Source organism: Dioscorea cayenensis, chromosome 10 (assembly GCF_009730915.1).
Source record: "Dioscorea cayenensis subsp. rotundata cultivar TDr96_F1 chromosome 10, TDr96_F1_v2_PseudoChromosome.rev07_lg8_w22 25.fasta, whole genome shotgun sequence".
NCBI lineage: Eukaryota > Viridiplantae > Streptophyta > Magnoliopsida > Dioscoreales > Dioscoreaceae > Dioscorea > Dioscorea cayenensis.
In genome coordinates this window covers 16,414,506-16,422,093 of record NC_052480.1, presented here as the reverse complement: position 1 = coordinate 16,422,093, position 7,588 = coordinate 16,414,506, and the positions used below count along the sequence as shown (strand labels likewise).

Sequence of the window (7,588 nt, the reverse complement as noted above, 5' to 3'; positions counted from 1 at the left end):
CGAATTATAGGTGTTGTTATATGGATTACCTTGTGTTTCATTGTATTACCCACAAAATCAACTTGCTCTACGGAGGATGTACCACCAATAGAAATTGGGCAATCAGATGGAGCATGTCCTCCTCCACATCTATTACAACTCGTTACGGCCACCACTCTAGGGGAAGTTAGAGTGTCTAACTTCTTGCTCAATGACTCAACTTGGGCCGCCAACAATGTAACCGCATTGATCTCGTGGAGACCGGCCACTTTCTTTTTTTCCCTAGCATTCCATTGGTAGCTATTCAAACCCATTTCTTCAATCAACTGCAGGGCTTCTTCGGGAGTCTTGTTTCCCATTGTACCTTTTGCGGCGGCATCAAGAAGTTGTTTAGTGTTTGAGTTCAACCTGTTATAAAATGTATGAATGACCATCCATTCGAGGAACCCATATTGTGGACACTTCCGTAAGAGGCCCTTGAATCGTTCCCAAGTCTCAAACAAAAATTCAAGCTTCATCTGAACAAATAAAGATATCTCATTATGAAGCTTTGCCGATTTTCCCAAAGGGAAGTACCTTGCAAAGAAAGCTTCGACCATTTCATTCCATGTTGTAATGGAAGCTCTTGGCAATGAATAGAGCCACTGTTTGGCTCTTCCTTTCAAAGAGAATGGGAAAGCTCTCAAGTGAATTGCATCATTAGAAACCCCATTGATCTTCAACATGTCACACACTTTGAGGAAGTTCTCAATATGATTGTTCGGGTCTTCATCAGCTAACCCATTAAATTATACGGACTGTTGAACCATTTGAATAAAGGACAGCTTCAACTAAAAATTTTGGGCTGCTACCGGTAGCCTCATAATGCTTGATTATATCCCATGAATAGTGTTTCTAACAAAATCTGAAAGTGTTCTTTGTTGCCCCTCTTGTCCAACCATGTTTTCTGATTCTTCAACTTCTATTTCCCATGGATGATTCTGTTCTCGCATAGGTTCTTTACCCATTCTACGAGGTGTTCGTTTAAGTTCAGGATCACCTTTAACCAATATCGAATGGGTTTCCTTGGGTCATAACCTGGAGCTACAACCAAAGAAAGAAAAACAAATCAGAACGATGAAAGAACAAGAAAGTGTGAAATAGAACAAGTGATGAATAGCTAAAATAGCAAAGTCCAAAGTGTTTCCAAAACTCCTGTTCCCCGGCAATAGCGCCAAAAACTTGATAACACCCTTTGCGTGTTGTACCCCAAGTGCATTAGTTTATCGAAGTAATAATACCCTGGTGAGTGGGTTGTCTTATCCATAGGGAATAGTGATCAGAAACACAAAGATTGCTATTTAACTAAGATGAAGATGAATCGATAATGGTGTGAACAAAATTAATGCAAATGGAAATAAAAGAAAAGAAGAAGGAGGTGCAAATAAAAGATATGAGAGGCAATCAATAGAAAGTGGGACACTCGACCATTGCTCACCCTAGGACTATTGCTTTAACTGCAAAACGAGCTATTATGCCTCCTAACTGATGCTTAATGAGTCGTGGATATCCTAAAATACATGGTCCCAAACCTAAGATCAACAGTGACTAATCCTATACTATCCCCTGGTGCAGAAATTGCTTAGCCTCGACACCTCACACTGTACAAAGTTGCTTAAAGCTCTAGGGACTCCAAGTGATAAACCTTATTTTCTAATATAGATCTTACCCTTTGGTCCAGGCAAAAGACCCTTAGTCACAATTATGACCCAGGACTAAGGATTACTTCAACGCTTCACTCTAGCACTTCACTCTATATTAGCCCCCAGCGGAGTTCCTCTCTTAGCACTTCACTCTATTGTGACCGCAAATAACTCTTGGAATACAGAGATAGGATAAATCACACCGAAAGGGAAAGGGGGTGTTCCGCTATTTCTCGACTTACCCTCTCGACCCTCTCCAATCTTGCTTTCTCTAACCCTCATGGTGTGTCACTCACTCACAAGGATTACCAAAGTAGACTCTCAACCCTAGTGTCACTCTAAGGGAAAATCCATTCAACAAGCATTCAAGATTGGAACTCAATTAAAACATCAATTAAAGAAACATAATAGAAAGGTTAATGAAACAATAACATCCTAGTGTTTACAAGTCCAAGCACCCACTAGGGATTTAGCTCTCCATGGAGCAAAATACAATTAATAATGAAATCAAAAATAAAAATATGCAATCATAAGTAAAACCCCCTTGGTATTCATGTCGATGATCTTGTGGAGTAGCCGCGTCTTCCTCAAAGGTTCCCTCGTCAAGCTTACGGCACACCTCTCCGAATCGATGCCGATGAAAGCTTCCCCAATAACTATCTTCCGAAGAAACGCAGTGTCAAAAGGTGTCAAAACAATCCAAAAGCCTAGCCAAAGCCTCTCCGAACCTTAGCAGCCAGCGTCTCCAACGATGGTGAAGAGATGTGCAAAAAATGGGAAAAAGACCCTCAAAACGAGTTGAAATCGAGACTTAAATAGGGCTGGAATCGGGCATCCACACATGTGTGTGGAATTTCCACACGCCCATGTTAATTTGCAGGAATTGATTTTTCTGCGTCCTGTGAAAAGTGTCTGCTATAGTACGTTTGCTACAGTGATTTTCTACAATAACCTGCTATAGTACTCCGCTCAAAATACTCCCAAACCCACACTTTTCATCGAGGCCACATGAATGGCCACACATTCATGTGGTAGATCATGTTGCTTCTTCAATAAAAGATCACATTGACGAAGATCTTGCTAGCATTGCACAAGACGGAATACGCAAATGTGACTACCTTTGTGTCCCTCCAAACCATGTAATTGCTTGAGCACATGGTGGTTGGCACACATTCACGTATCTTTGAACACAACTTGTGTCTTCACATTTGTTCACTCCAATATTTCATCAACAAAGTGCCTTCATGATCTACTTTAGCTTCTTTCTTCTATACTTGTCTCCACAACCCTACATGCACAAAAGAACACATATACACATGTATAAGCGATAAAATTTGATAAAAGTAATTCTCATTGTAAGAAAAGAATACTTTGTATTACTAATACACAAGCACTTATCACCACTGTATGTGTTATTTTGATAACACCTGTTCTGACCAACAAAGTCAACTTGCTCAGCTTACCCAATACCCATATCAAAAGAAAAGAAACCACTAGGTTCACTGGGAGACCCCCAACCATCACAAGGAGGTCTTGAAGCATGAGAAAGTGATTGCATGTTGTCTAACCTCTTTGTGATAGCTTCAACCTATGTAGTAAAAGTCGTAATGGCATCCACCTGATAAATACCGCCGGCCTTTGCTGATTTGTTCCTCTCAAAACTCCATTGATTGCCATTTCTTGCTATTTCTTCGATCAAACTATATGTGGCACATGGTTGTTTGCTACATATAGACCCTCCTAAGCCTGCATCAAACATGTTCTTAGTGGAGCAATTAAACCCATTGTAAAAAATTTGGATTTGGACCCATTCCACTATTCCATTTTGTGGGCATTTCCTCATCATCTCCTTGTACCCTCTCCCAAGTGTCATACAAGGATTCAGATTCCAGCTGCAGGAAGGAGATATCATTCCTCAAGTTGGTAATATTTGCAGGAGAGAAATATCATGTGAGAAAAGTCTCGGCTATCTGCTTCCATGTGGTGATAAACACTTGTGGCAAGGAATTTAGCCATTGTTTGGCCCTCCATCGCACTAAGAATGGGAAGAGTCTAAGGCAAACAACATCCTCACACACATTGTTTGCCTTAAAAGTGTCACAAATTTCCACAAAACTCTTTAAGTTCTCATGCGGGTCTTCATCTTGAAATCCATCAAACTGGCACATCTATTGCACCATCTATATAAAGTTTAGCTTCAACTCAAAATTGTTCACCGTAACAGGAGAACGAATAATGCTGGACCCTACTCCTTTCCAAGTTTGGTAGGGCAAAATTAGATATACTTTGTTGCTAATTCCCGCCCATGTCTTCCCCTTGGTTTATGTCAATACTGATTTCCACAGGCCTGGCTTTATTTAAATTGACTTTCCTTAATCTCCTTTGAAAATTTCTTTCGACTTCAGGATCGTAACTTGCCAATGGAGTTGAAGTGCTTCCTCGGGTCATACAAGTGTTCCTTCACAAAAGGAGTTAAGGTAAAATCAACTCACCATTCAAGAGTAGAATAAGAAAAGGAAAGACAAGAAGAATGATTAAATAAACAAAATGAGATATTCACTGATATACATAATATTAACAAACTAGATTACCAGAATCCTAATTTGGCTAAAAGTTGCCAATCCCCAGCAATGGGGCCAAAACCTTGATAAACTCTCCTCAAATCCACAAATTGTTACCAATAATAAAGTGGTACCCCACAAGGGAATATGGTTATCGAACCTCTGGGACTAGACTTCTAGTACTAGTTGATCTTTTAATGTGGGAGTTTGACTTTTTCTCTACTTCTCTTATGTTTTGTTTCTTGAGTTTAACTTGTGTGTTTAAGTTCCTTTGAGTGTTTTCTTGTGTTAGGATCTTATTTGAAGTTTTTAAGAAGGTTATAAAGGTGGGAGAAAACCTTGAGAAGAGTTAAAAGAAACCCCGAACCTTGCTTGGTGTGCCTTCAATGGGGCTAAATATTAGGATTTATAGGTAGTAGTACAGCTTGTAATACCGCCAGTATATTGACCGTGAGATTGCCCATAAGGCAGGACGCAAGGCATCCAAAGAGGCCTCATGGCCTTCCTTATGCCTGTTAGGCAACCTGTGAAGCCCCATAGGTCTTGGCTTATATAAAGGGTTTCTTGGAGCTTCTAGGCCGTTCCAAAGCTCCTCTTTCTCTCATTCTTTCTCCTCCTCTAATTTCCTTCATTTCTTCTCTTCAAACCTCTCATATTTTGTCCCCAAACAAAGAAAGAAGTGGAGATTTTATCTCCTTTCATGAAGAAGAGCTCAATTAAGGTTTAGAGAGGATTCAGTGGTGAGTTGATTCTCTTCTTCTTCCTCATCTTCCCTCCTCTCTTTATTTTTGAGTTTCTTTTAAATTTAGGTTGGGAATCTTAGGTTTTGAATGGATTTAAAGTTCAGAAGCATTTTAAGGTTGTAAAATCATTGATTCATTGAGAAATCAGAGAGATCTTGCACCTCTAGGGTTTGGGTTACTGTAGCACCAAACCAAGTTGAGTCTCTTTTGTCTTTCTTGTTGGTTTTGAGGGTTGTAAGAGTTCCATACTTGTTAGATTATCTTGATAAAGTGCTAGGAAAGTCTTAAGGGCCATTATTTTCCAATTTTTGAGAATTTTTCTTCATTTAATTTGATCTAGCATTGATGATGTTTGTCGTGTGTTTTGGGTTTCTTAATTTCTTCTTGGGGTTGAGGCATCAAGCAAAGGAAAAGAGTTGCTAGACAAGTAAACCCGGAGGAGTTTAGCTCGGCAAGTTTGTGAGTGGGATTTACTAAACTATGGACTATAAATCATGCATGTTTTACAAAGTTTAATTACTTTACCTTTGAATGATGATTTATTATTGCTCAACCTTTTGAAATGCCTTCTATGGTATTTCAAAGTTATGATTTATGATTTAACGTATTTCATGAATGTTTGCAAAATATATGTTCCTTGCGATTGAAACCTTACATTTGAGTTATATGTATCAATTTGTGTATTTTTAAGAAACCATGATGATTTGTGATTTGGTTCATGTTATGAATATTTATAAAGTACATGTATTGGTTGTGGTTTGGAAACTCCATGTTTTGAAATATATGTTCTGAGTTGTATATTTTCAAAATACTTGATGTTTTCTTATGATGACCAAAAGGTTTGTATAAATCAAATTGAATTTTATTATGATGATGGCATATTTGAAGTATATATATTTTCAAAGAATACTCTTGTGTGATATTCTTGATGAAAATGGTTTAATCAAAATGCCTATGAACAAGTTATTCATGCTTGGAGTGAAATTGGCATTTGTGTACACTTGTGATCTCATGGTGAGACTTTTGTTTTCTAGTTGATATGTATATTGAGCCTATGGGTCAGAATGATATTTATTCATTTTGATGACTCTTGTTCATGATTTGTAAACATAGTCCTGAATAAGGACCCTTTTATGTTGTGATAAATATTTGGATTTTATCATGCGAGCACCCGTGGGTCTTGAACATGTCCATACAAATGGTGGGCTACCGCCTTAATGTTCTTAACAAGGTGGTTTTGATGGTGACATGGGAGCCAAGCTCCAGTACTTACTGCAGTAAGGGTGTGGATGGTTTCCACGGGCCAACCCGTTTTGAGGTGGCGTGGAATACCATCAAACTAGTTATGCCATTTCAGGTGGGAGCATAGAGCCTTGACTTGGATATAGTTGGGTTGATCGGAGTCAACACACGAAGTTCCTAGCAGCCAACGCCAAGATACTCGCATCTTGGTGGCTCCTGACCTAACCGAGGCCGTGGTTAGCGAGGGATGGTTTTCGAGGCTATTTATGACATTATCGATTGTTATAATTGTTGATTTATTTATTTTTAACTGTTTTGAACTATAAGTTACTAAATAAATGTATGAATTTGGCTTTCCTACTTATATTCATTTTGTGATGATATAAAGGGTTCAATCAAGCATTTTATGGACACAAACTTAATTTCTTATTTCATACTTGTTATCTAAAGTATATTAAATATTTTGAGGATCGAAACATATTTTTGACATTGTATTTTAAGTTTATGATGTATGAGATATAGCTCCATGTTTAGCCCCTCACTGAGTAACTTAGTTTACTCACCCCCCTTTCCTTTCTCTTCCTAGGTGTTAGATCAGCGTAGCGGTGAGGACGTGACATGCTTGGCAAGAGTCTATAGTTGGTGCATTCATTCTAAGTTTTGTATATGTATTTTTAGGTTATTAATTATTTTTAGCATGAGTAGGTGGGATCCATTAGGGTCTAAATGTTTACTCATTTGTATTTATTTTATCCCTTAGATACATATGTATACTGGTGTTATCTAGGATAAATACAAGGAATTATATCCATGATTTGGGATTGTAATGCGAATTTATATTTGGAGTTGAAATATCTTATGCTTCCCTGTCTTATTTTGGTCATGATGATCTTGCGTCCAGGGTTTGTATATATATAGTTGAGTACCTCGGTTGTTATGGTTTACTTGGTGTAGGTAACAGGTTAGCCTTTCGGCCATCTAGGACTGAGGTAGGGTTGGACCTCCCCTGGGTTGTCGTGGCGGTATGTCACATGTGGGACCCACAGGACGGGGAATGAAATTTATTGTCTAGTTAACTAAAGGGGTGATGAAGGTATTAACTACTACAACAATAAAAACAAAGAGTGGAAGAACTAAGTAGACTAGTGTTGAGTGTCAATAACAAGAAGACAATACCCCGGGATGATCCCTAAGTGCCTAAGATACCAACTTGAGTCTAATGCCTACTAGGATCCATCCTAAGATTCTTGAGGGTGCTCAAAAGCAATGTTGCATCGACGTCTATCAAATACGCCATGTTCTGCAAGTATAACTATGGGCTTCATACATGCCAAGTTTTAGAACTACACTAGGTAATCTCCACTACGGTAATCTACACATG

General features: G+C 38.6%; 1 non-coding gene across 1 annotated transcript; it reads left to right on the top strand.

Annotated features, from left to right (window-relative positions):
• Positions 1-423: 423 nt before the first annotated feature.
• On the top strand, positions 424-529 carry LOC120271262. Its single transcript, XR_005539881.1, has one exon. It is a non-coding gene; the product is annotated as a small nucleolar RNA R71 (small nucleolar RNA).
• The last annotated feature ends 7,059 nt before the right edge of the window (positions 530-7,588 follow it).